This window comes from Gopherus flavomarginatus, unplaced genomic scaffold (assembly GCF_025201925.1).
Source record: "Gopherus flavomarginatus isolate rGopFla2 unplaced genomic scaffold, rGopFla2.mat.asm mat_scaffold_40_arrow_ctg1, whole genome shotgun sequence".
Taxonomy (NCBI): domain Eukaryota; kingdom Metazoa; phylum Chordata; order Testudines; family Testudinidae; genus Gopherus; species Gopherus flavomarginatus.
This window is the reverse complement of record NW_026115078.1, coordinates 575754-584489: the sequence shown is the minus strand read 5'-3', so window position 1 is coordinate 584489 and position 8736 is coordinate 575754. Positions and strand designations below refer to the sequence as shown.

Sequence of the window (8736 nt, the reverse complement as noted above, 5' to 3'; positions counted from 1 at the left end):
TCTTGAAAACATCCACTCAATGTGCAGCAGCAGTGAAAAAAAGTGAACAATGTAGGAAATAATTAAGAAAGTGATAGATATGACAGAATATCTCATAGATCATATTTGTAAAAACAGCAAATAAATCCATGATACACCCACATCTTGAATACTGCATGCACATGTCACCCCATCTCAAAAATAGAAATATTGGAATTGGAAAAGGTTCAGAAAAGGGCAAGAAAAATGATTAGGGGTATGGGACAGTTATGCCAGACCTAACCCCCAGTTTCACTTGAGCAAACAGGAGATATTTGACACTGTGCAATACGGCTCCTGTGCTCTGTTCCCAAAGTGTTCTGCAGCAGAGGAGGGTCTCTGGTATTATGTGTGTCACTAGCCTATTGGGGTGATGCTGAAACAGGACAGGGTACAGATGGCATTGTGGGGGTGGCGTGAACCTTCACTCTTCATTTCCCCTTCCAAGAACAGAAGGGACAGGAACCCTTACCCAGCGAGGTCACAGTCTCATAGTTCTCCTGCATGACATCCCAGTAGAGGGCTCTCTGAGTGGGGTCCAGCAGAGCCCACTCTTCCCTGGTGAAATACATAGCCATCTCCTTGAAGGTCACCAGCCCCTGAAAGAGTAAGAGTCCAACACTAAGGACTTGCTGCCCCACTCACAGCCCCACTATTTGTGGCAGAGAAGAGTGAATCAAATGGAAGCTCTGGGTGGATCATAGTCAGGAGAGTCCCACCTCGACCTGGCTCAGAGTATCCAGCAAATGCCAGGGTGAGAGGATGAAGAGAGAGCCCCTTATCTCTCCCAGCATATCCATCACCCCCCTACTAGCCACTGACTGATACAGGAGATGGAGCCCCTAGCAGGGTCCAGGGAGAGCTCGCTGGTAGGATGCCCAACACCCTCCTCATTGTGAGGAGTGGGATATGAAGGGAGAGGCAGCTCCAATAAGCCTGACTCATGGGTGTCCCCTTTATATCTCACAGCAGCTGATGATTAATGAGGTCAGGCTCCAGCACTAGGAGTCTGGTCAGTTTGACTAGCTCCATGTAGGTGGGTTATTTTCTCTCTTCACAAATTAGGGCATTTCCACCTCCAAACCTCCTGGGTCTGTTCCTAGAATCTAGGCCACTTAGTAAATAACTCCCAGCAGGTCTGCCACACCCTGGCCTCCTCTTTTCCCCACGCTGTGAATTTCCTGCCCCGCTCCAACCTCCAAACCAGACTCTGCAAACCTTCCCACCTCTGGTGTATTTGCTCTCCCTTTCCTCCAGCAGGAACCCACCAGCAACCCCCCGATAATCTCTACCTGGACTAACTCCACTGCAGCCATTTCTCTTCCCTGTCCCACGCCAGGCTGGGATGAGCTGGAGCAAAACATTCTGCAGCCTATCTGGGGGAGAAGGGCAGTTGTGGGCGTTTCAGAACCGGTTTTAGTTAATTTCACATCACAATTCCTCCAGGCCCTTTCCCTGCAGACAGACACCCTAGATTCTGTCATGCTGGGAAATGCTCAATCTGTTTATTACAATTTAGACCTGGCCCCTCCTGCCAGGCTAAGTCCACAGACACATTTTTAACCTCCCTTCTCTCTCCCCTCACCCCTTCTCTGAACACAAGGCTAGAAAAGAGCAGAACCAAAGGAGTCACTGTGGGGGATTCCCTCAGACACTGACCCCACGGCAGCCACACCCCAGCAGGGGGAATATGGAGTCAGGAACTGGCTTTTGCTCTGTCTGATCCTTGTTTTGTTCACTGGAAAGTGGTTCTGCCCCAGGATGCAGCAATACATGTGTCTGGGTGGACTAGAGAGCTGGAAATCTCTCCCCCACATTCATTTCTCCCACTGCCCCTTTCAGTCTCTCCTTCCCCTGTCCTCTCTCCCTGCCCCTGTGGCTGGGACAGTCCCATTCCTGGGGGCTTTGCTCTCCCATGGCTGGATTTCCTCCTGGCAACCGCTAATGGGAGGAGAAATGAGGTGGTGTTGTTTGTGCAGAGTCACTTTCTTGCCAGACCCTAGGACATTCCCTGAGGTTTTTCAGTTACCTGGAGACTCTGGCTCAGAATTTGGTAGTAACAGGGCCCAGGACTGCCCTAGGGGGCTAGGACCAGCTGCAGAAAGTCATCCCCTGGGCCGGGCAGAGAAGAAGCTTTAATTAAGGTCACTTCCCAGCACAGAGCCCCACTGGGGGAGCAGCAGCTGCCAAGCCTGGTCTCCCAGATCACAATGGAGGCTGCAGCATCTGACCCAGGAAGCTGAACCCCAATATCCTGAGCAGAGAGAGACTGGATTAACAACGGTCTCAATGACACCGGATTTCAGAAAGAATGAGTTCAGAACGCTGTGGAAAAGACCATCGTGTGGCAGTGCTGACTCCCTTCCCACCTCCCTCACCCCCGCAGATCTAGGACAAGGACTGGGGGCAAAAATTTTCCAAACGGAACCGAAAGTTCCTGCAGTTTTCAAAAGAGGAGAAAAGTAAATTCTGTGATTTCACACTAACAGTATTTGCTAAGTGGACAGAAAGTTATCACAGTGACAGGGCACATGACTGGGGAATGGACTTAGTGAGCTGGTGACTAGGAGCCAGGACTCTGGTACAAGTTGACCAGAGAGAAGGATCATGGTTAGCAGCAGCCCCCAGACACCCCCTAGTACCCAGAGCCCAGACCCCCCAGCCAGGGGCCCCAGACACCCCCCAGCCAGGATCCCATCAGATATTCCCTGGGACGCAGCCCCCAGAGTCCCTGGCCAGGGACCCCAGATACCCCTCAAAGCCCCACCGGCCAGAGAACCCCCACCACACCATGATTGCCAGGTTGGGAATCCCAAAGGGTTCCCCCCACCAAGAGCCCCCAGCAGCCAGGGACCCCCTCAAGGGACCCACCCCCACACTGGGAACTCAGTCCCTCACTGCCTGCCTAGGAACTTCCCCACCCTCCAGAACGATCTACCCTGACACTTGCCTGGGACCCCCTCCTCTGCCCAGTGTGACCCCCTGATGCTTTACAGTGCGACCCATCACTCTGCTTCCCTGGCATGCCCTCACCTAGTGCCAGGGATCCCCTCCCCCAGCTCTGTGCACTGGGCATGGCAACAAAACCAGGAACCAGCGGGGGAAGCACAGACAGAGCCCCTGGCACAGAACCAGGCTCCTTCTAACCCTCTGTCCTGCCTCCCCAAGAGACACCCACCCCACTGTTCTGCAGCCACCAGGCCCCCAGCGATACCCACCTCCAGGACCCATAGCCTCAGGGATGGGCACATCAGAACCACCACCCCCGAAAACCCCAAACCTCCACAACCCACCAACCTGACTAGGGTACCCCCTGCCCAGCCACCCAGAGGCCTCCCCCTACCACAGTGCCCCTTCAGCTGCAATCTCCCCACACAGACACCTTCCCTGCCCCTGCAAGTGTTACCTCACAGAGTGTGAGAAGTGGCTAGAAAGTTAACACCACCTCCTGCTGGCCAGTCACACAGGCAGAGGGAGCCTGGGGAGTGCTTCTTTAACAGGAGAATGGAAGGCCTGGAGGGCAAGAAAGATCCACGGGCTGTCACTAGCAAATAATGGCCACCATGGATCCACCCCAGAGGCCGCTGCATCTTAGCACATTGGGAAACAACCCATCATATTCAATTAGAAATAAAACAACTAGAGAGAAGTGGGGCAAATGTTTGGGGTATTTTATATCAATCTTTGAGACACGCAGATAGAACCCTGTCACAAACGACATTTGATAACATGAGAGAAAACCACCAAGATCGGAGGGGATTTGATGTTGCTATTAAATAACTAGTGGAAAAGGGGGACTGTTGGACTGGATTTTATATAACTGTCCAATACATAAACAGAATGTGATGGTCCCCCCCGGCCACGGGGCAACCATTCACGTGAGCAGCTCAGAGCCCTTTGAGGAGCTGATTTAAGGGCGGGGGGGAGCTGGAAGGCTCCCTGGACAATGGAAGGGGGCCGCAGGGGAATTGGGAAGTGGGGTCTGGGCAGTCTCCATGGGGGATGTGCTCCTCCCTTCCCTTCCCTGCCCGGGCAGAGAACGGGAACCTCATCCCATCCCACTCCAGTGGGAGCCGTGTTCTGGGGAATGACCCAGGGCAACAATTTCCCACCCAAACAAGGACAAATCACTGCAGATAAAATGGGTGGGAAAATCCACCCCCCATCGGAGAGATTTTAAATTGACATTTGAGAAGTATGGAGAGAAAAGGGAAAATCAGAGGCAATTAGAGAGCTGATCATTGGCGGGGGGGAGAGGAGAATCTCCCTGGATTTTATAGCCACGTGTGATAATGAGAGAGAAAAGGGGAAATCTTGAGAGAATGTGTGTGTGGGAGGAAGTGGCAAAAACAGGGACAGGATCCAGTTAACTCACCTCCCTCCAACCCCGGGAATGTCCTGGCTCCACAGAGACAGATCTACCCACCCCACCCCAGTGACCTCCGCCCCCTGCAACTCCGGCTTCTCCTCCCCCCTCGACACCTCCGCCCTCACACCAAAGGGGGGGGCTCTGCCAGCGCCTCACCCTGAGCTCAACTCCTGCTCCTCCCCCCAGCCCGGATTGTGCCCTTTAGCCCCCCACGAACCCTGCCTCCAGCTGCCTGACCCCCCCCGCCGATCAATTTCCTGCTCTGCGCCCGCCCCTCCCACGCTCCCTGTTACTCCCCCGCCCTGCTCCAGCCCCGCCCCCAGCGCCCGGCGGAACGTTACGGCTGGTCCGGGCAAGGGGAAGGGCAGCGGCTTCAGCGGCTGTTACTGGGCATGCGCAGTGCCCGGGAGTAGCACATTGCTATGGGGAGGGATTTAATACACCGCCCCACCCCGCCTGGCCCGGGGTCCGCCCCTCCCCCCCACACGACGGCCGGGCCCCGGCCCCCCCATCCCAGCGGGGTGGGCGGGCGGATCCTCCTGCAGCTCCAGTGGGGCCGAGACGCCTTCAAGGCTTCTCCCAGGCTCCCTGGGGCAGAGTCACTTTCCTGCCCCCCAGCGCCTCTCATTCCCCGGGGGCTCCGGGTCACAATGTCCCACCGCCCTTCCCCCGCCTGCAGCTCCGGCTTCTCCCCTCCCGCCCCCGCCAGCCACACCAAGGGGAACCCCCGGGCCCCAGTCTCTGTCCCCACCTGGATCCCAGCGGGGCCGGGGGCAGATCCTGGCTGCAGCTGAGAACAGCGACCCGGGCAGCTCCAGCGCTGCTGGCAGCACGTGGAGAACCAGGAAGCAGCTGTTCAGCCCGGGCTCTGCGTCACAATGTGCCAGAGCCCCGCCCCCAGGAGCTGCCCCGCCCCCGAGCTGAGGCAGAGCCCCACCCCCAGGAGCTGCCCGCACCTGGGATGTGTCAGAGCCCCGACCCCTGGAATTTCCCCATGTTGGGTCTCTGAGCTTTGTTCTCCTGCCGCCTTCTTCCCAGCACCCCCTGCTCCCTTCCTGTGTCTGCAAACACCCCCCTCCCCCGGGGCCGGCTGCAGTGCTCGCTGAGGCTGACTTCAGTGGCTGAAGTTGCCTCCATCTCTGCTTCACCTGGAGGGGGAGAGACAAAGAGAGGAGATGGTCCCAGGGTGCCAAACCAGAATCAGGGGGCAAGGAAAGAAGGACTGTTTGGAAAGGTGGGGTTTTTTTGTGGGGGGGGGGTGAGCCAGAGGGATTCAGAAGAAGTTGGGCAGCAGAGGCTCAGGGAAATTGAGGGGAACCTCCTGGGTGTCTCAGCGTTGCCCAGGGTTTGTACAGCACCTTGCATAATATGGGGTCTGATCTCAGTCATGGTCTGTGCAGCACCTGGGAGCCCTGATGTCTGTTTCCTGATCACAGGCTCTGGGAATGGAGAGAGGGAAACCTCAGCACCTGAAGGTTAATGCAGCCCTGTGTGCAACCCCTGCTAGGGTGATCCGACAGCAAATGTGAAAAATTGGGATTGGGGTGGGGTTAATAGGCACCTATATAAGAAAAAGACCCAAAAATCGGGACATCTAGTCATGCTAGTCCCTGCTGTTCTCATAAGGGGTCGGCTTAGAGAGGGTTTGGCTACACTTGCAGCTGTCCAGCGCTGGGAGTTAAAGCTGTCTTCCTACAGCTGTTTAGGGAAAGCGCTGCAGTGTGGACACACTGACAGCTACCAGCACTCTGTCATGGCCACATTTGCAGCGCTGTTGGGAGTGATGCATTATGGGCAGCTATCCCAGCATTCAAGTGGCTGCAATGTGCTTTTCAAAAGAGGAGGGTGGGGTGGAGTGTGACACGGAGCGTGGGGGAGACAGAGCGAGTGGATTTTTGGAGCTGACACTGTGTCAGCTCCCTGCCTGGCAAGTTCAAGCCTCCTCCCCCACCCCTCTCTCATTCACTAAATGCAAATAGCCGCCTTTGTTTTTTTTCTCACAGACCAGATAAGCCGCTGATCCAAAACAGACCCCCCCGTGCCCACCCGGCTGCTTCTCTCCTCAAGCAAACACCAGCTGTGGGTGTTCCAAAGGGATCCCCCTGCCTCTGCTCATTCACTGCAAACAGTAACTGTGTTTGGTTTTTAGATAAGCAGCTCCGGGAGCCTTCAGCTCACAACAAAGCAAATAGAGGCATCACACCAAAACAAAGAGTGTTATCTCTACTTGAAAGCATTATGGGAAGGTTCCGGAGGTCAGTGACAGCGTAGTCAGATTAATCACTGTTTACACTGGCACCCCAGCGCTGCATCACCAGCTCTGTTCTCTTTATTCCTCTCGTCGAGGTGGAGGACATGCAGCACTGTAGCCAGGGAGATACAGCACTGTATGTGCCTTGCCAGTGTGGACGGGGAGTAAGTTACAGCGCTGTAAAGCCACCACCTGCACTGTAACTCTCCAGTGTAGCCAAGGCCTGAGTTGTAGTAATAATAGCAGCCAAGAATCCGGTGGCACCTTCTAGACTAACAGACATATTGGAGCATGAGCTGTCGTGGGTGAATACCCACTTAGTCAGATGCAACAATAGTCCCATATGGGCTAGTGGTCAGGATTCCTGGTTTTCACCCAGGTGGCCTGGGTTCAACTTCTGGTGTGGGAAGAGTGCAGAGCTTTTGCCCAGAGTGGAGGCAGGAAATGAAAGGAACAGGAAGGGATCCTGCCAGCAGTGGAGTTAGACAGTGTAGGGAGGGGACCCCAGAAGTGGGAGTGGGGCAGTGGTTTGGGGGGAGATGAGGGAAGGATCCCAGCAGTGCGGGAAGTTGACAACCTGGAGAGCACAGGCCTGGAATGGGGACCTGGAAGAGTGAATGTGTCCCTCTAAACCCATCAACTGCAGACTAGGCAGGCTTGGAAGAATTGTGTATTTGTTGGTAAATGTCAATTTCTGTGTAAACACACAACCCAATGGCAAAATATTTCCATCAATAATCATCAAAATTGACAGATGGGCAAAGTAAGAAACATGCTGCTTGAGAACTTATCATGTTGTAGGAGCAGCAGTGATCTGTATGCTCTGTATAACCTGTATGCTCAAAAGGTCTGTTAAACTCCCCCAGCTTGTGTCCTTTCCCGCTTTGAATGCCTGTGAAGTGGCTTTCCCACTCTCCTTTGTACCTCCAGTGAATGCCCTTCACCCGGCCCATCTGGCCAGTGGTTCGCTGTGTTACATTCTATTGCACCTCAGGGAGACTGATCTTCATCGCACCGTCCATCGCTGCGCTGTGGGACACTTACCTTAAAGGATCCTGACATCTCCACTGCCAGGCCTGTCCTGGGAGCGTGAGTATGAGTGTGACACCCTCCCCCATCCTTTCTTTTGAGCTTAGCTATCAAGCTAATAAATGTGCTGCTTTCTGCCAAACTCCGGGGGGGAGGGGCATTATTAGTTCTCTCTAAGCTTACTAACTGACCCAATTTTGGGTAACACAAGCAACATTGTTTGATCTGTTATTGTACCAAAGGGGGAGATGGTTGTCTATAAAGGAGGGTGAAGACTAAATGCCTCTGATGAGAATGGGATTTGAACCCATGCAGGCAGAGCATAATGGAATTGCAGTCCATCACCTTAACCACTCGGTCACCTCATCTGAGCTGTCAAAAAACGGACAGGAGCAGAAATCTAAGGCCGGCAGAGATAGAGACACTAAGGAGTTTTTAAATACTAAGCGAAAGCAGAGTCTGAATGAGCTCCCCTCTCTCACCTAGTGAGGAGCTGGGGAAAGACTTCAGGAACAGACCGTGTTTGCATAGACACACCTACTCTGACTAGCTATGCAGCATGATGGGGCCACTTCCCCAAAATGACCAGTTTGGGATGGTCTTGGGTTACAAATGACTTTAGGATTGAGTGGAATGAAATGTTATTCTCCTTCCTGTATGAGTGAAGGGCAGCAGAACATACCTAGTCCGTCCTGATGGAGGGGTAGGTGAGTGAGGAATAGCTTTTACTGGACTGCAGAGAAGTGATTGAGGACGTCACCCTAAACCAGTGGTCCCCAAACATTTCACATTGTGCCCTCTTAGCCATGGCTGTGGCCCCTCGGAAGCCACGGTCAAGAACCGGGGCTGGGAGGAGTGGGGCTGTTGCTTGCTGGGGTGAGGGGTGAGGACAGGGGTAAAGGGGTCGACGCCGGGCTGGGAGCCAGAGTCTCAGGCTGAGGGTGGGGTTGGAGAAGAGCTGTGGCAGAGTGGTGCTCCCTCCCTGCCCTCTATGTGGGCTGGCTCAGGTCCTGAGGTGCCCCCATGAATGTTCCTCTGTGTCCCCCTAGGAGTCGCACCCCACATTATG

General features: G+C 54.5%; 1 long non-coding RNA gene and 1 other non-coding gene across 2 annotated transcripts in view; both read right to left on the bottom strand.

The window, feature by feature from the left end:
- The window catches only part of LOC127042414 (uncharacterized), a 181672-nt gene that overhangs the window by 133387 nt on the left and 39549 nt on the right, over positions 1-8736 (bottom strand). The window lies entirely within an intron of this gene.
- TRNAC-GCA (transfer RNA cysteine (anticodon GCA)) lies at positions 7954-8035 on the bottom strand. Its single transcript has one exon. It is a non-coding gene; the product is annotated as a tRNA-Cys (tRNA).